Source organism: Giraffa tippelskirchi, chromosome 5 (assembly GCF_054371585.1).
Source record: "Giraffa tippelskirchi isolate mGirTip1 chromosome 5, T2T-mGirTip1v1.2.pri, whole genome shotgun sequence".
NCBI lineage: Eukaryota > Metazoa > Chordata > Mammalia > Artiodactyla > Giraffidae > Giraffa > Giraffa tippelskirchi.
This window is the reverse complement of record NC_137279.1, coordinates 45,140,420-45,165,490: the sequence shown is the minus strand read 5'-3', so window position 1 is coordinate 45,165,490 and position 25,071 is coordinate 45,140,420. Positions and strand designations below refer to the sequence as shown.

At 38.3% G+C, this 25,071-nt stretch overlaps 1 protein-coding gene across 22 annotated transcripts in view; it reads right to left on the bottom strand.

Annotated features, from left to right (window-relative positions):
* Positions 1-25,071, bottom strand: part of SDCCAG8 (SHH signaling and ciliogenesis regulator SDCCAG8) — a 241,147-nt gene that overhangs the window by 132,881 nt on the left and 83,195 nt on the right. The window lies entirely within an intron of this gene.

The following is a 25,071-nucleotide window of genomic DNA, read 5'->3' as shown; positions in this document are numbered from 1 at the left end:
CTAGGTTTATTTTTAGAGACACAACTGATTGAAAAAAAAATCCTTCTGTACTGAGACATGGCGTACGTGATCTCACCTTATGGGGAGTTTTTAGAAAACTCACTTTAGCTGTGAATTATATAAATGTTTCTGTAAAATACTATTTGGGGAACTTAAGAATGTGTTGTTCTTAGCTTTAACTATAAAATCACCTATATTTTCTAACTAATTTTGGCAAGAAGCTTTTGATGTAAAGTAGATGCTTTTGTGAATGAATGTTTTCAGTATGCTTCTTTCAAATTAACACCATCGCATACAAAGGAGTAAATTTATCTATTCAATTTATTGACCATCTATTCCATCATAAAAGCTCCATTCTACACAGCTTTTCATAGTTTATGAAACACGTTTATATGCAGTACTGAATTTATATGGGCTTCCCTGATGGCTCAGTGGTAAAGAATCAGCCTGTAACGCAGAAGGTGGGGGTTCAATCCCTGGGTTAGGAAGATCCCCTGGAGGAGGAAATGGCAACCCACTCCAGTATTCTTTCCTGGGAAATCCCATGGACAGAGGAGTCTGGCAGGCCACAGTCCTTTGGGTTCTCAAGAGTTAGAACAGACTTAGTGACTAAATCACCACCAATTTATATGAATTTATATGCTATGACAATTAGAAAACACATAATTCTTGCTTTTATTCCTTTTCATAGAGAAAGATGAAATAGGTATAGAACAGATAAACATAGGGTAATGATTAGGACAGAACATTTTTTCTGTATTGAGATATAATTGACACATAACACTGTATTACTTTCAGGTATACAACATGATGATTTGATATATGTGTATGGACATAATAAGACTTTTAAAATGAGAGTAGGTCAGTAGAATCAGTAGAAGAAATCTCAAAAAAAAAAGTGTTTTTGTAGACTAATTCCTCAAATTTCCAATTTAATCCATTTATCCAGATTATTTAGATGAAGAAATTAGAATTCCAGGGAGGTCCATTCCTCTTCCATTGGGAGATTCCCAATACAGGTATGAACCCTGACAGCTAGAAATCTGTTCCATATTTATAATATAAAGAACTTTGATTTCTTAGCTACCCATGCCTAATTTTCCACTGTTTGCCATCATTATATTCTTCTGTCAATGGCACCTAACGGTACCTAATAGTTCAGTGGTACCTAAGCAGACCAACTGTAAGTAGTAGGTATGAAAGTAAGTATCTTTTGATTGACTAGAGTTATCATACAGAAGACAGAATGGAAAGTATCAATCTGCAAGGAGGTCTTCAGCTACAGGCTGCAGGGCTGTGCCCTGCCATTCATGTTATACTGTTTAAACCACTGCTTTTAATCAAGGCACCAATGATATGATGATCAAATCTGCCTGTGACATAAACCTGAGAGGACTAATTTATTACAGTGAAATGTTAAAACCAGAATCCAAAAGCATTCAGACAAGCTGACACCATTTATCCAAACTAAAATGATCAAATTTCAAAGAGACAAATGCAAATAATCTGTACTTACTGTCCAATTGTAGGGCAGGACACTTATGCCATTAGGGGTTTTAATTGAATTTAAACTCACAAAAGTTCACAATGAGACACATTTGATAAACACATAACCCAAATGATAACTGGCTCTGAAGCTAGATTAATATAAGCTTAGATAATAGCTCCAATTCTATGTACTGCTGAGGTCATACCCAAAATATCATATTTAGTTATCATCATGGCTCTGTAAAGCAACTAGATAAAAAAGAACAACAAGGGCCTACTGCATAGCACAGAAAACTCTGCTCAATGTTATGTGGCAGCCTGGATCGAAGGGGAGTTTGGGGGAGAATGGATGCATGTATCCATTTGCTGTCCACCTGAAACTATCACATTATTAGTTGGCTATGGGCGTGCTAAGTTGCTTCAGTCATTTCCGACTCTGTGTGACCCTATGTGCTGTAGCCCTCCAGGCATCTTTGTCCATGAGGATTCTCCAGGCAAGAATACTGGAGTGGGTTGCCATGTCCTCCTACTTAATTGGCTATACTCCAATATAAAATAAAAAGTTAAAGAAAAAAAAGACATGATTTTTAAAAATATAAATAAAATAAAATACAGTCAGGAGGCAGAACTGACAATAGGGAATGTGAATAATGATAGTAACATCAGTATAAAAATAATAATTATTAACATCCATAGATCACTTTAAGAGCTTTCCTGGTGGCTCACTGGTAAAAATCTTCCTGCCAATGCAGGAGACGTAGGAGACTTGGGCTCGATCCCTGGGTCAGGAAGATACTCTGGAGAAGGAAATGGCAACCCACTCCAGTATTCTTGCCAGGAGAATTCCATGGACAGAGGAGGCTGGCGGCCTACAATCCATGGGGTCGCAAAGAGTTGGACGCAACTTAGCAACTAAACAACAACCATAGATCATTTATTAATGTCATGTCCTGGGCTATGAGATTAGCTCAAGGTTTTTATAAGACCCCAAAAAGTGGTAATTTTATCTATCCTCATTTTACAGATAAGACAAAAAGGCTTGCAGATAGTAAGTATTAATAATTTGACCAAGTTCACCAGATAGTATTATAGATATTAAAGTAAGAATTTGACTTTAGGCTATCTACTTTCAGGGTCTAAACTTCTGGCTACCTAACCATGCACCTATCCAGTTACTGTGACCCTAACTGCATGCTAGGCACGGAAGCACTGGAATACAAAAGAGGATGTGACAAGTAAGAGAATCTGACTTCAAACTTACATCCCAATGAAAGAGACAGATTTTTTTAAGTTAAAAAAAAATCATAAAAAGTTGTAAGTTTCACGAAGGAAACAAGGTACTATGAGAGAATAATGGGGTGGTGTGCAACAGGATATATGTTAATAGACAAGTGAAGACATTTTAGTGGAAACCAAAGAAAGAGAAAGAGTTGGTTAAGCACAGGAAGGGTGAAGAAGAACAGAAAAGGTTGACGTTTGTCCAAAGGCCTTGACATCTTTGAGAAACTAAAGGAAAACTATGAGGCTCGAGTGAATGGAGACAGGAAGACTAGATAAGGGTAGGTATTAAGACAGCTGGTGATCAGATTACTCAGGGTCTGGTAAACTATTAAAAAAAAAAAGGGTTTGGATTTATGTTTCTAAATGCAAATGGGAAAATATCTCAATCTGTTAAATGGAAGAACACTGATTCAATTCACAGTTTGTCTTTGCTAATGTGTTATATACATACTGAAGGTGAATGACTTCATAAAACTAATATTGTGGCAAGATAACAAACACAATAAATGAGTAAGATATAGAGTACAATAAAGCAGAAAGGGGAAAGAGAGTACTGGGGGAATGGTATACACTTTAAAATAGGGTGGTCAGGGATGGGCTCACAGAGGAGATGATATCAAAGCAATTATTTGCTGGGTAGTGATTAAACTAGTGATCCATATGGTCATCAGGCAGAACAGTGGTCCAGGCAAAGGGAATAGAAAGACAAAGGCCCTGAATGGGATTGTGTATCTGATGTGTTTGAGGAACAGCAAGGAAGCCAGTGTGACTAGAGAAGAGCAATGGAGGAGAAAAATAGGAGATGAGGGGCAGAAAGGTTAACTGGGGAGATGGACTTTGCAGCATCTTATAGATCACCTGTGAAAACTTTGCCTTTCCATATCTGAGGTAGTGAATCACTGGTAGTTGCAATCAGAAGAGGGACAATATTTGACACAGATTTTAACAGATCCCTCTGTCCATAAAGGGATTAAAATGGGTTGAAGCAGGAAAAAAAGGAAGCCAATTAGGACATTACTTCAATAACACCTATAAAGATGGACATGGAACAACAGAATGGTTCCAAATTGGGAAAGGAGTACGTCAAGGCTGTAATATGTCACCCTGCTTATTTAACTTATATGCAGAATATATCATGTGAAATGCCAGGCTGGATGAAGCACAAGCTGGAATCAAGACTGCCGGGAGAAATATCAATAACGTTATGGCAGAAAGCAAAGAAGAACTAAAGAACCTCTTGATGAAAGGGAAAGAGGAGAGTGGAAAAGTTGGCTTAAAACTCAACACTCAGAAAGCTAAGATCATAGCATGTGGTCCCATCTGCTGCTGCTGCCAAGTTGCGTCAGTCGTGTCCGACTCTGTGTGACCCCATAGACGGCAGCCCACCAGGCTCCACCATCCCTGGGATTCTCCAGGCAAGGACACTGGAGTGGGTTGCCATTGCCTTCTCCAATGCATGAAAGTGAAAAGTGAAAGTGAAGTTGCTTAGTCGTGTCCGACTCATAGCAACCCCATGGACTGCAGCCTACTAGGCTCCTCCGTCCATGGGATTTTCCAGGCAAGAGTACTGGAGTGGGGTGCCATTGCCTTCTCCGGTGGTCCCATCACTTCATGGCAAATAGACGGGGAAACAATGGAAACAGTGAGAGACTTTATTTTCTGGGGCTCCAAATCACTGCAGATGGTGACTGCAGCCATGAAATTAAAAGACACTTGCTCCTTGGAAGAAAAGTTATGACCAACTTAGGCAGCATATTAAAAAGCAGAGACATTACTTTTCCAACAAAGGTCTGTCTAGGCAAAGCTATGGTTTTTCCAGTGGTCATGTATGGATGTGAGAGTTGGACTCCAAAGAAAGCTGAGGACAGAAGAATTGATGCTTTTGAACTGTGGTGTTGAAGACTCTTGAGAGTCCCTTGGATTGCAAGGAGATCAAACCAGTCCATCCTAAGGGAAATCAGTCCTGAATATTCATTGGAAGGACTGATGCTGAAGCTGAAGCTCCAATAATTTGGCCACCTGATGCGAAGAACTGACTCATTGGAAAAGACCCTATTGCTGGGAAAGATTGAAGGCAGGAGGAGAAGGGGATGACAGAGGATGGAACGGTTGGATGGTATCACCAATTCAGTGGACATGAATTTGAATAAACTCCTGGAGTTGGTGATGGACAAGGAGGCCTGGTGCACTGCAGTCCATGGGGTCGCAAAGAGTCAGACACGACTGAGCGACTGAACTGAACTGAACTGAAAGATGATAGTACTATGAACTAGAGTATAGCAGTGAATACACTGGAAGAAGATATATGGGTGGAAAGTAAGCTTCTGAAAAGATGTTTAATATCATTAATCATTAGGGAAATGCAAACTGAAGCCACAATGAAATACCATTATACACTTACTAGGAATGGCAGCATATAAAAAGACTGATCAAACACTTTAAGCAAATATAATTGCTGAAATATAAATATCATTATAAAAGAAGTTATTTTCATCCTGAATTTTAAACTTTTTAATTAAACTTATCTCTTCAAGAAAATTAGAGATACCAAGGGAACATTTCATGCAAAGATGGGCACAATACAGGACAGAAACAGTATGGAACTACCAGAAGCAGAAGATATATTAAGAAGAGATGGCAAGAATACACAGAAGAACTATACAAAAAAGATCTTAATGACCCAGATAACCACAGTATTCTTGCCTGGAGAATCTCACAGACAGAGGAGTCTGGCAGGCTATAGCCCATGAGGTCACAAGACTCGGACATGACTTAGAGACTAAATCGCCACCAACTGTGCTGGTGTGATCACTCACCTAGAGCTAGACATCCTGGAGTGCAAAGTCAAGTGTGCCTTAGGAAGCATCACTACAAACAAAACTAGTGGAGGTGATGGAATTCCAGCTGAGCTATTTCAAATCCTAAAAGATGATGCTATGAAAGTGCTACACTCAATATGCCAGCAAATTTGGAAAACTTAGCAGTGGCCACAAGACTACAAAAGGTCAGTTTTCATTCCAATTCCAAAGAAAGAAAATGCCAAAGAATGTTCAAACTACTGCACAGTTGCACTCATTTCACAAGCCAGCAAAGTAAAGCTCATATTCTCCAAGCCAGGCTTCAACAGTATGTACGTGAAGTGAGAACTTCCAGATGTCCAAGCTGGATTTAGAAAAGGCTGAGGAACCAGAGATCAAAATGCCAACATCCATTAGATCATAGAAAAAGCAAGAGAATTTCAGAAAAAACATCTACTTCTGCTTCATTGAGTATGACTTTGACTGTGTGGATCACAACAAACTGTGGAAAATTCTTCAAGAGATGGGAATACCAGACCACCTTACTGGCCTCCTGAGAAACCTGCATGCAGGTCAAGAAGCAACAGTTAGAACCAGACATGGAACCACGGACTGGTTCCAAATTGGGAAAGGAGTACGTTAAGGCTGCATATCATCTCCCTGCTTATTTAACTTATATGCAGATTACATCACGGGAAATGCCAGGCTGGATGAAGCACAAGCTAGAATCAAGATTTCCAGGAGAAATATCAATAACCTCAGTTATGAAGATGACATCACCCTTATGATAGAAAGTGAAGAGGAACTGAAGGACCTCTTGGTGAAAGTGAAAGAGGAGCGTGAAAAACCTGGCTTAAAACTCAACATTCAAAACACTAAGATCATGGCACCTGGTCCCATCACTTCATGGCAAATAGATGGGGAAACAAAGGAAACACTGACTTTATTTTCTTGGGCTCCAAAATCACTGCAGATGGTGATAGCAGCCATGAAATTAAAAGATGCTTGTTCCTTGGAAGAAAAGCTAAGACAAATGTAGACAGTTTATTAAAAAGTAGAGACATTACTTTGCTGACAAAGGCCCATATAGTCAAAGCTATGGTTTTTCCAGTAGTCATGTATGGATGTGAGAGTTGGACCATAAAGAAGGCTGAGGGCCAAAGAATTGATGCTTTTGAACTGTGGTGTTGAGAAGACTCTTGAGAGTCCCTTGGATGGCAAGGAGATCAAACCTGTCAGTCCTAAAGGTAATCAATCCTGAATATTCATCAGAAGAACTGATGCTGAAGCTCCAATACTTTGGCCACCTGATGCAAAGAGCTGACTCATTAGAAAAGACCCTGATGCTGGGAAAGATTGAAAGCAGGAGGAGAAGGGGATGACAGAGGACAAGATGGTTGGATGGCATCACTGACTCAATGGACATGAATGAGCAAGCTCTGGGAGATGGTGAAGGACAGGGAAGCCTGGTGTGCAGCAGTCATGGGGTTGCAAAGAGTCGGACACGACTGAGCAACTGAACATAATTAAACTTAAAAGCTTTTGCACTGCAAAAGAAATCATTGACAAAATGAAAAGACAAGCTACTGAATGGGAGAAAATATTTGGAAATGATATGACAAATATGAAATTAATATCCAACATATACAAATAGTTCATACAACTCAACATCAAAAAAACAAACAACAGAATTAAAAAATGGGCAGAACCTAATAGACAGTTTCCAAAGAGGAACTGCTAATGGCCAAGCAGCACATGAAAAGATGCTCAACATTGCTAGTCATCATGGAAATGCAAATCAAAACCATCATGAGATATTACCTCACACCTGTCAGAATGGCTATACTCAAAAAGTCTACAAATAACAAATATTAGCAACGATGTGAAGCAAAGGGAACCCTTGTATACTGGATGGTGGGGGTGTAAGTTGGTGGAGCCACTAAGGAAAACAATATGGAGGTTTCTCAAAAAGCTTAAACTGGAACTACCATATGATTCAGCAATTCCACTCCTGGGTATATATGCAAAAAACAAAACCAGAAACACTAATTCGAAAAGATACATGTACCCCAACATCCACAGAAACATTATTTACAATTGCCAAGACATGAGAACAACTTAAGTGTCCATTAATAGATGAGAAGATAGAGAAGATGTGGTGTACATATACAATGGAATACTACACAGTCATTAAAAAGAATGAAATTTGATGGACATAGAGAGCATTATGCTAAGTAAAAGAACATAGAGAAGACAAGTACTGTATGATATCACTTACATGTGGAATCTAAAAAATATAACAAACTAACGAATATAACATAAAAGAATCAGACTCACAGATAATAAACCACTAGAGAATAAACAAGTGGTTACCAGTAGTGGGGAGCAACACAGGAATAGGGGAGTGGGAGGTACAAACTATTGAATGTAAGATAGGCTCAAGGAAGTATTGTACCACATGGGAAATAAAGCCAGTATTTTGTAATAACTGTAAATGGGAAGTAACCTTTTGAAATTGTATTAAAAAACTTTCTTCCTGATATAGCACAACAAAGATGTACTAGGAGTGAGAGAATCTGTCAACTAGTTTAGGCACGATTATTAATTATTTGGGCTTCCCAGGTGGTGCTGGTGGTAAAGAAACTGCCTGCCAATGCAGGAGACATGAGATGTGGGTTTAATACCTGGGTCAGGAAGATCCCCTGGAGGTGGGCATGGCAACTCACTTGAGTATTCTTGCATGGAGTATCCCATGGACAGGGGAGCCTGGTGGGCTACAGACTATAGGGTCGCAAAGACTCAGACATGACTGAAGTGATTTAGCATGCATGCATTAATTATTTAAAATTCTTTAGCTCATTTAGGCATTAATTTATTCAATCATTAAATAGATAAAACGTGTAGTAGGCCTTCTTTGTGCTGGATACTAGAGATATAATGATCAACAAGATATGGACTCTGACTTTGTAGTTTACCGACATTTCTGGCAAATGATAGTTTTCTGGGGCTCAGTGTTCTTTCCTCATCTCTTATGCCTCCTTTTGCCCTCAGGTATATATAGAACAAACAGTGTCTTTGCATATTCTATCCATTTTGCTGAATGGCCTTCCATTCCCACTCTCTTTTTTCTCCTCCAGACTATGTTGAAATATGAATTTTATGGTAGAATCTTTTTTATAACAACTTTATTGACATAATTCACATACAATTCCTCCATTAAAGTATATCATTGAATGTATTTTAGTATATTCATAGAGGTGAGCAACCATCACCTTGACCAATTTTAGAACATTTTTTCACGCCAAAAGAAAGTCCATACCCATTAGCAGTACTCCCCATTTGCCCTCAATCCACTAAATCCAAACATCTGCTAATCTTTCTGTCTCTATAGATGTGCCTATTCTGGACATTTCATGTAAATGGAATCATACAATATGCTGTCTTTTGTGACTAACTTCTTCCACTAAGTGTAATATTTTCAGGGTTCAACCATGTTGTAGAATGTATCGGCACCTCATTCCTTTTTATTGCCAACATATAGCTGTATAGATACAGATAATTACATTTTATTTATCCCTTTATTAGTTGAAAAACATTTGGCTTATAAGTTTGTGGCTATTATGAGTAATGCTACTATGAACACTCATGAAGATGTTTTTGTGTGGACATGTTTCATTTCTATGGGTTATATACGTAGTAGCAGAATTACTGGTCATATGGAAACTTTAAGTTGAAACTTTTGAGAAACCATCAGACTATTTCCCAAAGCAGCTGCATAGCTTATAATTCTGCTAGTAATATATGACGCTCCAATTTCTCCACATCCTTGTCGACACTTGCTATTGTCTGTCTTTTTGATTATGGCCATCCTAGCAGGTGTGAAGTAGCATCTCACTTTTGGTTTGATTTGCATTTCTCTGACAGCTAATGATGATGAGCATCTTTTCATGGGTTTATTTGCCATTTGTACATCTTCTTTGGAAAAATATCTATTAAGATGTTTTGCCTGATTTTGAATTGGGCTTTTATTATTAAATTGTAAGCCTGCTTTATACATTCTAGAAACAAGTCTCTTATCAGATAGGTGATTTGTAAAAATTTTCTCCCATTCTGTGGGTTTCCTTGCCACTATCTTGATGATGTCCTCTGAAGCACAGAAGTTTTTAATTTTGATGATATCCAATTTATCTATTTTTTTCTTCTGTTGCTTATGCTTTTAGTGTCCTATCCAAAAAGTCATTGCCTAGTCCAAGTTCACAAAGATTTATGTCAATGTCTTCTTGCAAGAATTTTATAAGTTTAGCTCTTACCTTCAGGTTTTTCACCTACTTTGAATTTACTTTTACATATAATAAAAGGTAGGGGCCCAACTGCATTCTTTTACACCTAGATATCCAGTTTTCCTAGCATCATTTGTTGAAAACCTGTATTTCATCCATTGAATTTTCTTATTATCCATGTTGAAAACTGACTGACTGTTGTGCAAAATATTTTTGAACCCTCTCCCACCACAGTAAACTACCCTTCCACTCAGCCCTCATCTTATCACATTTAACGGTCTCACCAGACTATAAGAGTTGTGTGAGTAATAAGTATATTTTGTTTCTCAATGCAACCCCAGTGCCTATTTGTTAGTGACATCTAATAGGTTACCAGTACTAATAGTTAAATAAATGGATTCATTAAAGTGAGGCATTCACTCTCAGTTCACTCACAGCCTAATCATTTAGGAAATGAAGGGGCCAGACCAAGTCATTGAGTCTTATTGATTCTCAGTGCCCATCAAACTATTGCCCTTTATTATCTGATGTCTTCCCTTTGATCCTTCATATGTAGCCACTGAAACAAGGGAGACAAAAGATAAAAATTACCTTCATGAATTTTATTGCTATGTGGTTAGAAAGCATGGTCTGAAAAATGCCAAGCTATATGAAGTTATTCTGAACAATCAGCAATGGTTGAGGAAAATGGGGGTGGAGAAGAGGAACTATAGCAGTTACAGTTTTAAAAAATCCATGATTATGGATCCCTCCTGAAAATACTGATGGAATATAATGATGGATCTGTGGTTATGTTGGACCCTTCTGAGTGATATCTGAATGTGAAACTGAGTAAGCAGAGGTAAGTAAGCAGAGGTGAAAGCCCAGTTATTCTTAGTATGACTTTAGAATGCCTTGTAAAATCTTTCTCAATTTTTCCTCCTACTTTGTTTTTCTTTTCCTCTTTTCTTCTTGTTTTTATAACTGGAACAACTCAAGGTTCCTTTGTTCTCTCCTGGCTGATGAGATAAGTCAAAGATATCCTAAATTCAGCATTTAGAGACTTCAGGCTCTGCTCAAGAACACCCTGTTTACATATTAGTGATAAATATATATCAGTTCAGTTCAGTCGCTCAGTCGTCTCCGACTCTCTGCGACCCCATGAATTGCAGCACGCCAGGCCTCTCTGTCCATCACCAACTCCCGGAGTCTACCCAAACCCATGTTCATTGACGGAGAAGCTCTATACAGTCAGCAAAAACAAGACCGGGAGCAGACTGTGGCTCAGATCATGAACTGCTTATTGCCAAATTCAGACTTAAATTGAAGAAAGTAGGGAAAACCACTAGTCCATTCAGGTATGACCTAGATCAAATCCCTTATGAGTATACAGTGGAAGTGACAAATAGATTTAAGGGACTAGATCTGATAGACAGAATGCCTGATGAACTATGGACAGAGGTTCGTGACATTGTACAGGAGACAGGGATCAAGAAAATCCCCATGGAAAAGAAATGCAAAAAAGCAAAATGGCTGTCTGAGGAGGCCTTATAGATAGCTGGGAAGAGAAGAGAAGCGAAAAGCAAAGGAGAAAAGGAAAGATATTCTCATCTGAATGCAGAGTTCCAAAGAATAGCAAGGAGAGATAAGAAAGCCCTCCTCAGCGATCAGTGCAAACAAATAGAGGAAAACAACAGATTGGGAAAGACTGGAGACCTCTTCAAGAAAATTAGAGATACCAAGGGAACATTTCAGGCAAAGATAGGCTCGATAAAGGACAGAAATGGTATGGACCTAACAGAAGCAGAAGATATTAAGAAGAGGTGGCAAGAATACACAGAAGAACTGTACAAAAAAGATCTTCACGACACAGATAATCACGATGGTGTGATCACTCACCTAGAGCCAGACATCTTGGAATGTGAAGTCAAGTGGGCCTTAGAAAGCATCACTACGAACAAAGCTAGTGGAGGTGATGGAATTCCAGTTGAGCTATTTCAAATCCTCAAAGGTGATGCTGTGAAAGTGCTGCACTCGATATGCCAGCAAATTTGGAAAACTCAGCAGTGGCCACAGGACTGGAAGAGGTCAGTTTTCGTTCCAATCCCAAAGAAAGGCAATGCCAAAGAATGCTCAAACTACCGCACAATTGCACTCATCTCACATGCTAGTAAAGTAATGCTCAAAATTCTCCAAGCCAGGCTTCAGCAATACGTGAACCGTGAACTTCCAGATGTTCAAGCTGGTTTTAGAAAAGGCAGAGGAACCAGAGATCAAATTGCCAATATCCGCTGGATCATCGAAAAAGCAAGAGAGTTCCAGATAAATATATATATATATATAAATAGACACATAAACTCATACATGTATCTATACATATACACACACAAAGATATATTTATAGATTTTTAATACATAAATAAATATTTGATCCATCCATTTACCTTAACTCCCCTTTTAGATCAAAACATATCTGGCTATTGATAAATAAACCCTTAATAAACAGCTTCAATTACTATGCACATAGTGGAGTTTCAGTTACTTAGGGAAGAAATACTGACCCAGCCCTATTTTTCTGTGATAAACTTAAGTGTAGAGATAAGTTGAAAATGATAACCTAAAGTTTCTAATTCAAATTAGGATATGACAGTTACCTCTCAGTATGAGATTACCATATTAAGTAAGTCAGACAGAGAAAGAAAAATATTATACCACTTAAATGCGGAATTTAAAAACATGATACAAATGAACTTATTTACAAAACAGATTCATGGACATAGAAAACAGATTTATGGTTACCAAAGGGGAAAGGTGAGTGCGTACTCAGTGGTGTAGTTGTTTCCAACTCATTGCAACCCTTTAGACTGTAGCCCACCAAGCTCCTCTGTCCATAGGATTTTTCAGGTAAGAATACTACTGTGGGCTGCCATTTCCTCCTCCAGGGGATCTTCCCAACCCAGGGATCAAACCCACGTCTCTTACATCTCTTGCATTGCAAGTAGATTCTCTACCTGCTAAGCCATCAGGGGAAGCCCCAAAGGTAAATGGGATAGGGATAAATTTGGCATTTGGAATAAAAATGTACATACTACTACATATAAAACAGATAACCAACAAAAATCTACTGTGAAGCATAGGAAACTATACATAATATCTTGTATAATCACCTATAATGGAAAGACTCTATACATATTTATATATAGATATAACTGAGTCACTTTGCTATGTACCTGAAACTAACACAACATTGTGAATCAACTCATTTAAATAATTTTTTTTAAATAGGTATATTCAGATTTCTATGCAGAAAATTCTGAGCAAGTGAAAGAAGGGCCCAAAAGAAAAGGTAGTACTTGCAAGGATGGGACAAACTTTCATGTCAAGCAATTCAGTAATTCTTTCTCCTCCATCTTCTTAAGATTTCCCTAAAAGTTTTTATATCACTGTCTTCTTTGGCTGCCACTATCTCTAAGATAGAAGCATTCCCTTGCATTTTATGGGGACCTTTCAACCACAACTTGACTCATGATTTCTGAAGCCAGGTTAATGCTATTAGTTGCATGTTGTATTACCACAAGGTGGGGGAGGTGGGTGGAGAGTCAGGGGGAAGAAGACAGTTAAGAGAGGATGAGAATGAATGAATATCAGAACTTCAGTTGTGAGTAGAGAGAGTCTTACAGAAAAGAATTCTCTATTTCCCACAGGGAATGCCAAAAATTTTCAGGGAAGTATAAAGCAGGCTTGGAGAAGGCAATGGCACCCCACTCCAGTACTCTTGCCTGGAAAATCCCATGGCCGGAGGAGCCTGGTAGGCTGCAGTTCACGGGGTCGCTAAGAGTCAGACACGACTGAGCAACTCCACTTTCACTTTTCACTTACATGCATTGGAGAAGGAACTGGCAACCCACTCCAGTGTTCTTGCCTGGAGAATCCCAGGGACGGCAGAGCCTGGTGGGCTGCCATCTATGGGGTCGCACAGAGTCGGACACGACTGAAGCGATTAGCAGCAGCAGCAGCATAAAGCAGGCTAGAAATTAGGACACTGCTGCTTTCTTGTCTTTTCCCTAAAATCTGAATGTCAGTGTAAGTGATCCACTTAAATACAGATGTTAACAACAAAAAAGGTTGAATTACCTTGACCATCTCTTAAGAATAGCAACATGAAAATCTAAACACCTTGCAATGTATTAATAGTCAGGAGCACTCTGCAGTTAGTTACATTTAGGATCTCTGTCTAGGACAGTCTCTCAGGCTGGACTCCAATAAGGGTCAGGGAAACATGCCAGGGATATGTGAATTCTCTAAGAGAATTAAAAATCCGCTCTCATTCTGATGATTAAAAAATCAAAGTACAAAAAATATCATATTCTAGGTCATCTAGATCCAGTATTACCATAGCATTTCATTCCATGGCTCTGTTTATGAGACAGCACCAAGGAAAAACTGAAACTTAAAGCATCAGCTATTAATGCCACGTTTCAAGGAGTTACCAATTTATTCCTGAGGATCAGAGGTTCACATAGATACAAAACCCTGGCTGAGAGTATTTAATTCTGCGGGCTTCCTGAAGAGTGACTTCTTCTCCAAAATACTGTTGAGAAGTTTGCTATTGCCTAAAGTCTTTCCAATAGAACATCATTCTTAATTCAGAGTATATCTTTAATTCTTATTGCAGGTTAACTGATGTCTATCTTGTAACTTAATTCAACTGTTTAAGGGCTAGACATTTTATTGCTGTAGCATTCATCATAATGAAAAGAATATAATCTAAGGCCGATAATAGTAAAAGTTCATTCTTATTGTAACAGAAATGTCATTTTTATAAATCAGAGAGAACGGCAAGTTTGGAATAACACTTGAGACTGCACATAATTGATTGATTTTGTTAATACTTGTTTTATAATTAAGAATAGCAGAAATATATTTAAGTTTCTGGAAACATGGGCATTCAGACATAAAGAAAATTTAACTTTCACTTAGCCAAGCTTCTCACTTTACTGGGAAAGAAAATGAGGCTCTCAGAGGTTTGCTCAGGAAGTTAGCTGAAAAGTCAAATCAAGAAGTCAATCAAGTCTTTGGACTCACACTCCATAGACAAAATAATCCACTGTACACTCTGTGTTTTGCCTTTCATTATCAGTCATGTGGAAATGTTCTACAAATCATTAAGGTAACTGTCAGTTCTCTTATTTCTAGACAACTCATCCTACTCAATTCTAACACTTTATTTTTAAAGTAGGAATATACTTTGGTTTTAAAAAATACTTTTTATTTATTTATATTTGGCTGTAGTGAAGTGAAGTGAAAGTCGCTCAGTCATGTCTGACTCTGTGACCCCATGGACTATAGAGTCCATGGAATTCTCCAGGTCAGAATACTGGAGTGGGTTGCCATTTTCTTCTCCAATATTTGGCCGTGTCAGGTATTAATTGCAGCATGCAGGATTTAGTTGCAGCATACAAATTCTACTATCCAAAATACTATCTTGAGAAGTTTGCTGTGGCCTAAAATCTTTCCAATAGAACTTCATTCTTAATTTAAAGTAGGACTTTAGTCTTCATTGCAGATTCAGTTTAGTTCAGTTCAGTCGCTCAGTCATGTCCGACTCTCCGTGACTCCATGGACTGCAGCACACCAGGCTTCCCTATCCATCACCAACACCTGGAACCTGCTCAAACCCATTTCCATTGAGTCGATGATACCATCCAGCCATCTCATCCTCTGTTGTCCCCCTCTCCTCCCACCTTCAATCTTTCCCAGCATCAGAGTCTTTTCAAATGAGTCTGTTCTTTGCATCAGGTGGCCAAGGTATTGGAGTTTCAGCTTCAGCATCAGTCCTTCCAATGAATATTCAGGACTGATTTCCTTTAGAATTGACTGGTTGGATCTCCTTGCTGTCCAAGGGACTCTTAAGAGTCTTCTCCAACACCACAGTTCAAAAGCATCAATTCTTCAGATCATTAACTAGTGTTTAATCAGCATGTGGGCTCTAATTCCCTGACCAGGGATGGAACCCAGGCCACCTGCATTGTGAGCATGGAGTCTTAGCCAATGAACTACCAGGGAAGTCTCCTAACACTCAAATAAAATGTCATTTTGTTGTATGTCATCTGAAGTTTTAAAATCTTACAATTGTCTCATTACATAGAAAACACTAAAAAAGAAATGAAAAACTTACACAAATATTCCCAAAATAAAATATGACTTCTGTGCCTGGTGGTAGGACATGCAGAATGTTGAAAGCAGGCAATTACACTGGGATTCTGAGACTGATATAAGCCTTTTTTCTATGGGCAATCTTTTATAACAGGGATGTGGTACTTGAAATACTGAGGTCAGTGATACAAGTATGCTATGGAATCAAAAGATACCTACATTCCTTGAATACTTCCTCCTTCCCCTATAGGCCCATCTCCATTTCTTTGTTCAATCTGCCTTCTTCCAACCTACATGCCTTCATCTCCCACCCATGGTGGGCAACATCCTTACCATCCTTTAACTCTGTCCTCTCTCTTTCTCCTAAATCTGCATACCCTTTTGTGGTTTGCTAATGACAGTTACTATGGTCTTTGACATATACTTATTTGGAAACCTATCTTATTGATACATACTCCCGTTTTTAAGAACAGAAGTTTACTGCTATATAGGGAGCTCAGCTTGGTGCTATGTGGTGACCTAGAGGGGTGGGATGAGAGAGTAGGAGGAAGGGGATATATACATAGAGCTGGTTCACTTCCTTGTGCAGCAGAAACTAACATAACATTGTAATGCTACTATATCCCAAAAAACAACAAAAAAGAACAGAAGGTTATTCTAGGTCAGGATAGTGCAATATATGGTTGCTGAATTAAAGAAACAAGTGAAGTCTAGGGCAAAAGGATTCTAAAAACAGAAACAAGTGAAGTCTAGGGCAAAAGGATTCTAAATTTATAACAGCATCTGTTCTCTTTAAAACATGATGTATCACTTTCTTTTGAAAGCACTGGGCTGACCAGAAAGTTCATTCGGGTTTTGAACCCAAATGAATTCTGTCTCTGGCCAATCCAATCCATGCAAATGACCACAGTAAAGTGATCTATGAAGAGAAGGCAGCAACACATAAAAAGCTTAAGATACTGTTAAGTGCAAAAAGTAAAAAACAAAATTATATCTAGGCTGTATTTACTACTTGAAAATAATATATATGCATATGGACAAAAAGTGGAAGGTAAAACAGAAAAATGAAAACAATTTGCTCTATTGGGTGATGGAATCATTGGCTTCCGTGAATGTGCTTCTGTTTATACAATAATATTGTTTTTAAATGTATACATATGTAGTAATTAGTAATATTTATACTGGATACTGGTACTAATATTTCTGGACTATGAATAAAGCAGCTGTAGCTGTCCTATGTCTAATATCATTCAGTTTGCCGGCCCGTATGCAAACTGTCCTATGTCTAATATCATTCAGTTTGCCGGCCCGCATGCAAACATATTCAAAGAATTGCTGCCACCTGGTAGTCACCAGAATTTCTAACTTTGTAGCTAGAGAAGATAATCTGTAAGGTTAGAAGGTTGGGTCAACTTTTAAAGTCAAAATAAGTATGCCAAAAAAATTTAAGGACCAAAATATTTATCATTCTCTGAAACTGAAATACAGCAAAAATTATATTTCTTTAGAATCAATAGTTTGATGAATCTTATGACTTCCTTAAACACAAAAATGTTTTTTGACTTTACAGTTTTATCCAGAGGTAAGCATTTATCTAAATGTTTATCCCATAACACATATTATTTCTAAAAGGGCTTGTTTTGTTTCTTATTTGTACCATTATTGCTAAATAGCCCTGAATTGTTACTTTCATATACATTGTTTCTGCTTACACATCTGATTTTTTAAAAGATGTATTATTACAGTGAATAGCATTATCATCTTTCCTAGAAAATCAAATGACTTTGAGCATATGAATTTCTATAGTGTTTTTATGAATGAGATATACATATACTGCCACCTAAAACCACTGCCCAAATCATTATTAAAGTTATTCATGCTAAATGCCCCAAGGACCTGCAACTTGATATTCTTCCCTGGATTGATGTGGAACTGTTTCTTTGTTCAAAAAAAAGCAAACTTATTTTTTTTTTTAACTGCTAATTTTCTGACCTTATGAATGTAATTATAATTTTAAATGAAGAAATTAACTTTATATGGTGTTTCAGAAAAATAACAAATTGGTAATATTTTATTAAATGGAGATGTTTTAAATTATTTACATAACCCTATTTGTCCCATTCAAGCATCCCACAGCACAAGAACAAAAGAAGCTGATTTATAAGACATATGCCAAGGTGAAAATTTTTCTCAAAATTCTTGGTTGGGCTGTGATAAGAACACAAATTTATCTAAGTATACTGAACAATGCTTTAGGGCATACTTAGGGAGGGAAGATGCTATTTAAAAAAAAAAAAAAGCTTTATTGCATCACACACATGGAACCAGATTCTCCTCTCATGGGCTGTAGCCAGCATGAAGTTCACACTACATTAATTTGCACTTGTCGATATGCTACTTTACAAGTATTTTTAGGCATGTTCAAATGTGTACTCTGGCTCTTAAACTAGAATATAAACCCCCTAAGGGCAGGACCTGGGTCTTCTAGTTATCACCCCACAGTGTCTAGTGTAGCTGGTGTGGGCAGGCCAAGCCCTCTGGAATGGCTACAGTCTAAGTGAGGAGCAGGGAGAGGAATGTGCTAAACCTCCATCACTGAAAGAGGGTGTGAAGAACACTGGAGAGCAACTCTGTCATCACCAGGACCGAGTGATTACATGTACGAACAGCGTGCCCAAGTGGCCCCTCCCAGTCATTTTTCAGAGACAGAAGTGAGACTGCAGGTGGTAGGTGGATAGTCTCTGAAGCCTAGCTCTCAGAAGCCATCCATTATCTCAGTATATTAAAAGCCCTCTGAAGAGAGTACGTAGCATTACAGACACGTAAGAGAGAACAGAGCCAAACAGGATTTTATTTTAATCTGTAAATGCTAAATTATGAATGAAAGTGAAAGTGTTAGTCACTCAGTCATGTCTGACCCTTTGTGACCCCATGAACTATAGCCCCTCAGGTTCCTCTGTCCATGGAATTCTCCAGGCAAGAATACTGGAGTGGGTTGCCATTTCCTTCTCCAGGGGATCTTCATCACCCAGGGATCAAACCTGGGTCTCCTGCATTGCAGGCAGATTCTTTACCATCTGACCCACTAGGGAAGCCCTAAATTATAGAAAAGACAAATATTAATACCCCTAGTAGCCACGTTAATACAGACAATGAAAGGTTCCTAGGATGTTTCCAGAACCAAATAAAAGACAATGGACCTCAGAGATCCATTAGCTGGGTCTTTAGGTAGAGCACATTACTGCTGCTGTTTAAAGCTAAAAGTTTCATGATCTGTTACAGCAATCTATTTCAATCTTCTTGCTGTCAGAAAATTCTTATTTTGGGCTACTGTAATTTCCAGTTGCTGTGATTAAATCTCTTTGTTCTTATTCTTTCCTTACTAAAGATCAAGAACACGTGTTTAACTTTCTCCTTGAAATTATGTCAAGTCCTTAAAGACAAGTGAAGCAATGTTTTAGTCTTCTCTAAGTAGAAAGGTACAATTCTTCAACTTTCCTTTATTGCTTTTATTTCTCAGGCCTTAAGTAAGTTGTACTTTAGGACATGTAGGGCTTCCTCTCTACACAAGCCATACAAAACAGATGTACTACTCCCAAGAATCTAATTAATTCAATTGAACTTATAACTCTTGTGTTGACACAGTCCACGTTTTTTAATGTCAGCATTAAAGTGTGGAGTCATGCTGCTGTAGATATGAGCAACCCTCAAATCCTTTTTGGCCCTAATTTTCTAGTCAAAATTTGCAGATTTATTTCTTTTGTATATGTGCTTTACCCTTAAATATTTTCTTTGATTACCCCATTCAGGTAATTTTGAACTTCAACACTTCCTATGCAATATTAGCTACAACTCCAGCATTCTAACTTACAGCATACTGATAAGAAAGTCTTATTTTTGACAGAAATTAAACTAACCTAAACATTTTGTACTATTATTATAAAACAGTTTATGTATTTATATTTGTACTCCCATCCAAGCCATTATTAAGTCACATGCCTCTAATCAGACAATAACACAATGACCAGTCATACACCCATCTGCTGATGCCACTAGATGACTAAGAGATCAGGCATCAGGCACATTTCCTATACTGCGAAATACTCTAAAGTTGTTACATTATACTTCAAGACTGGTGAGTCTTCAATCTCAAAGCTCCACATTCTAGAGGGCAGGAGAAACAAAAGTTTTATCTTTATCCTCAGGGCAGGGGTTGGCAAGCTTTTTCAGTAAAGGCTCAGAGAGCAAGTATTTCAGTTGTGGTGGGCTGTGGGGTCTCTGCCACAGCTTCTCAACTCTGCCTTGTGGCAGGAAAGCAGCCATAGACAGTACATTAACAAGCGCGTGTCACCGTGCTCTATGACAACTTGATGCATAACAACTGCCTGCTGGTCAGAGCTGCCGGTGGGCTGTAGTTTGCTAGCCCTTTTCTACAGCTACAGGGCACCTGTGCGTAAACATACGCTCATACCTATGTAAGTAGGCATGTATATACGTGCATCAGCACTGTGGTCCCCAACCTTTTTGACACCATGGACAGTTCTGTGGAAGATGATTTTTAAATTTATTTTTTATTTTTTAATTGGAGGAAAATTGCTTTACAGTGTTGTGCTGGTGGCAGACAGTTCTTCCACGGAAGGAAGTGGTGGGGCGATGGTTCCAGGGATAACGCAACCAATAGGGAGCGGCAGATGAAGCTTCCCACACTCGCCTGCTGCTCACCTCTTGCTGTGTGGCCAGTTCCCGACAGGCCTTGGACCACCACTGGTCCCAGGGATTGGGGACCCCTGCATTGGCACACCAAATCTCTGTCTGCTTATCCCCATAGCTAAGGTGGCTTCATGGGCTTGTGATCAGTGTGCTCATATAGGGACCTGTGTTTAAAAGGGCTCTGAACCTGCAGTTCAATGCTCTGTGGTCAACGTTTTAAAATTCTTCTTAATGATTTTATGCTGGAATCTGGGTTTTATAGGTGAAGTCTGATGGCACCAATGGAAGCCCCACTCACATCTGTGGTCTTGTCTCTCCACTGCCTCATGGCTTGGACACTTGCTCCCTTTCAGTCTCCTCTTCCTGGCCCCTGCCTTGGGACTGTGCTGCCCTCCACCACGGGTGGGACCAGGTCACAGCAGTGTTAGGGGGAGGAACATGTTCTGCTGGGCTTCACTGGTGGCTGAGAATCCACCTGTAATGCAGGAGACCTGGTTTCGATCCCTGGGTCAGGAAGATCCCCTGGAGGAGGGCATGGCAATCCACTCCAGCATTCTTGCCTGGAGAATCCCATGGACTGAGGAGCCTGGCAGGCTACAGTCCATAGTGTTGCAAAGAGTTGGACACGACTGAAGCGACTGAGCATGCAGGCATGCACCCGAGTTCTGCTATTATCCTTTACATCTGGTGGGAGCCTGGATCTGAGCCTGAGAAAGGCTGGGTTGAGTATGTATATCCCTGACATCTGAGGTTAGGACATGGAGTTGACAATCCCTGTTCCTGCCTGACGGCACTACAGCACACTCAGTGGACTCTGCATGGAGCCTCTGCCCACCCTGATCCCAGCATGTGGAGGTTGCCCAGCTGACCCATCCTGGGATGACTGACTGTCTCTCTTCCCCACTGGGGCATGGTATACAGGTTTTTTGGCTGGTGGCATGGAGAACCTGGAAACTATGGACCCATCTGTATACCCAGCCATGGGGCACCTATGGGGTGCCCCCACCATGAGTATCCCATGCTGGAGGGGGTCCAACACTAAACAGCAAATAAATGACATGCAGGGGGAGGGAGGAAGAGGGAAAAGGAGAGAAGGGAAGAGAGACAGAGGAGAGAAGCTGACTGCAGGAGAAAGGAAAATGTTTCATAATTTATTACCTTTAACATCACTTTTTTCCTGTTTTTTGAACAGAGAACCTTGTATTTTCATTTTGTGTTAGGCCCTAATCAAAGATTAGGGGCTGTAAAGAATCATCTCTGAGACTCATCCCCCAAAATGGAAGCTAATAAGGAAAACTTCACTTATGCATCACTCATTTCAGAGTCAGCTACCCTTCGTGCTGCCAGGGCTTCCTGCAGCCTTCCTAAATCTTAAATGTAAGGCTCTGAAATTAATTATACATTTTGAATGTCAGACTAACAGGCTCCTTTCAGAATATGATGATTGGGGTTGCTGCAAGTTAGCCATTTCCTTCAGATAGTTTGCTATAGGATTGATTCATATTTCCTTAGAATGGTGATGAAGTATCTTACAAATATAAAGCACAATCAAGACATTATGCTTGAAACTTATTGATAACAACAGACAGGGAAATGCAAAATTTTTCTAAGATTTCCCTTTATTTTCTATTAAAGAAGATAACACCATAACATTCTAACATACAAAAACAACTATCTTCCTGATTCGAATAAGCTGACTACAGTCATTGTAGAGATGGTCAGAAAAAATTGAATATGGGTTGTGCATTATAGGATATTAAAGAATTACTGTTAATATTGTTAGGTGTGATGACATAGTGATTGTGAAAAAATTCTTCATAGGTGTACATCGAAGTATTTATTATGGGTGAAATGACATAACGTCTGAGATCTGCTTTACATATTTCAAAAGCAGAAGAGAGGGGAAAAAGACAGGAGAAGAAGAGAAGATGAAGAAGAAAAGGATTATAAAGATGACAAGGAAGATGAAGATGACAATGAAGATGGAGAGAAAAAATGTTAAGTGGATGGAACAGAATTGCAAAATGAGGAACCTGGGTGATGGAGATGTGGGATTTCATTGTAATAGTCTCTTTATCTTCACATATATTTTAAAATCCCCATAGTGGAGTGTGTGTATGTGTCTAACTGTTGCCTATAAAAAATTTCTAATAAAAAAATCAGGGCACAGATTTTTCATTCTTCTACATACCAAACGCCCTTTTTTGGGGGGGTGGGTACTAGAAGCATCCTCTGAGGCTGGCAGGAGCTCTAACTGAAGAGATACAAAGGAGTTAGTTGATGGGAAGGATAATCTGCCCATCAGTTCCTGACACAATACAAAAAGAGAAAAAGAGAAAATAGGAGGAAGAGATCGTCATTGTTACTCTCCTAACCTTCCGTCTAATTATGCCAGAGTCAAGGCTTGGGTCACAAGGAAAATGATTTTGGTGCTCAACCATTTACCCTATTTTGTATACATCAAAAACGCTGTTGTTCTCACCACATTCCAATCTGACAGTTTCCCACCTACTTTAAAAATGTATCAAGAGGCCAGATTAACAAAAATATAAATAAAAGGACCATATTACAAGGAACACCTTGTTTGTAAACATAGAGATAGCCTTCCTGTTATTCTGAATTGCATGAAATGTAATACTTCAAAGGTGAAATCGCTTTATATTATTTTATAGGTATTTCAGATATATGTTCAACAGCCCAGCTTTTAAAAGTTAATGTAAATTTCTCTCCTGAGTGCAGATGGTGGCCAAGCAAAGTAGCTCTTCAGTCCTAAAGACAGAAGGTCAGGTCATGGCTGAAAGACCAAAGAACAATTGCTGCTTTGCTACTCCAGATCATCCATGGAATGAGACACCACTACTTTCTTGTTTTAAAACTGTCTGTTCAATTCAGAATAGTTACACAGAGTACCTATAAGATTTCCTCAAATTCTGTCCAAGAAAAAAATACCAGTACGCATATCACATTACAAACATCTTGGAAAACTATTAAGAGATTTTATTCCTAACTCTGACATCCTATAAAGGCACACCTCTATCTAAAAATAACATTGAAATCATTATAAAAACTTCATGTTTTACTATTTAGCAGGTAATATTTACAAATGAAAACTGCTCCTTTTAAAAATCCTGCAGAATTTAGCCTCCACATCATTAGTAGTTAATTAAAATGAGATATAGTGAGAAAAGACAAATATTAGAAATACTTCTGCGTGTGTTATTCATTTATAAGAGATATTATAATCTTATTGCTCCTATAGTGTTTTTTCTCTCTAGAATATTAAAATGTAATTTTTAAATAGCCTGGAGACTCTACTTCACGATATTTTTTCAGTTAGTCTAAAATGTTATGCTAGCATATGCTACAGAATAACAGGAAAGGTATATATATAAAAATGCTAGGGAACATGACAATATGATACCTTTTTTTAAAAGTTATGATACATCAGAAAAGGAAAGTTCTGTGTCGGTTAGTAAGACTAGACCTTCAGTTTCTGATTTAAACGATTTTTAATTCCACTATCAGGCACGCCCCCAACTGGATAGAATAAAATAGTGTCATTATTTGTACATAATGAAACGTACATTATTTGTTAATAATGAAAATTCTTCTGAAAATTTAAAACTCATTATAACACTATGAATGTAGTGGTGCAAAAGCAGAATTTGATTTTGGCTGTTTGGATTTTATTTCAGTACCAGGAATTTCAGCCACCACTTGAAAAACTTTTTGTACTAAATTTCATTATCACTTTCATTTTCAATACTTTCCCCGATTGTCTTTGCATTATTTGCATAGAGACCTGATTGGGTTGAAAAGCAAATATGTTGGAAAATTTGGTAAAAATTGTTGAACTAGAATATATTTCAAAAAATTTACTTTGGGCTACCTCCTTTTAAACCATAGCAATTTCTTTAAAATAATGACACTGAGAACTCAGCCTTATTTTAATTGAATAGATTTATCAACCTGCTTTCACTGAATATAAAGAATGAAAGCTTTCAATGTTCTGTCACACAAAACTAAGAAAATCAAAAGTCAGTATATTTGGAACTGCCTCGCTAAAAACTTTATCCATGTGGTCAATTAAAATTGAAGTATCTACATGATCTCAACAAATATATAATGTAAAACATCTGTTCAAACTTAAGTTGAAGTAAGTAACATTTTTTCCCTAACATTTCCAGTTTTACTGTATTTAGGTTTCCTGAACAAACGTATTCATGATAGTCTTAGTTAAAACTGGTTCCACTCTGCCAACAATCAATTTGATTGACATGTTTACATATCAACTCATCTCATCTCACAAATTTTAAACTTTTTCACTTAAAATTGGATTCAAGTTGGCATTTTTCAAGAACTTTATTTACATATATTTT